General features: G+C 36.8%; 1 protein-coding gene across 1 annotated transcript in view; it reads left to right on the top strand.

Annotated features, from left to right (window-relative positions):
- cpeb1b (cytoplasmic polyadenylation element binding protein 1b) overlaps positions 1-253 on the top strand; it is a 10176-nt gene that overhangs the window by 2561 nt on the left and 7362 nt on the right. The window lies entirely within an intron of this gene.

Below are 253 nucleotides of genomic sequence, written 5' to 3'. Positions count from 1 at the left end.
ACAATAATAGAGGGCTTTTTATTTTTCCTCAATTGCGTTTGTTTGGGAAATTTAAGCACTACGAAGTGACTTTCTAGCAGCTACTTGGGTGACTATACGATCTTAATCTTTACCACAATACAAGCCATTTTCAATAGAGTAACTGTCTGAAAGTAGTTTTGTTTGTATACAGAGCCAACCCTCTACATTGCGAGTAAATCACTCGCATATGCGACTAAATCTTCACTCTGGCGACTAAATGATGTCTAATTAC

The sequence above is a fragment of the Sinocyclocheilus rhinocerous genome, unplaced genomic scaffold (genome assembly GCF_001515625.1).
Source record: "Sinocyclocheilus rhinocerous isolate Xijiao unplaced genomic scaffold, SAMN03320098_v1.1 scaffold368, whole genome shotgun sequence".
Lineage (NCBI taxonomy): Eukaryota > Metazoa > Chordata > Actinopteri > Cypriniformes > Cyprinidae > Sinocyclocheilus > Sinocyclocheilus rhinocerous.
The sequence above is the reverse complement of the archived record's forward strand: the minus strand, read 5'-3'. Positions and strand labels throughout refer to the sequence as shown.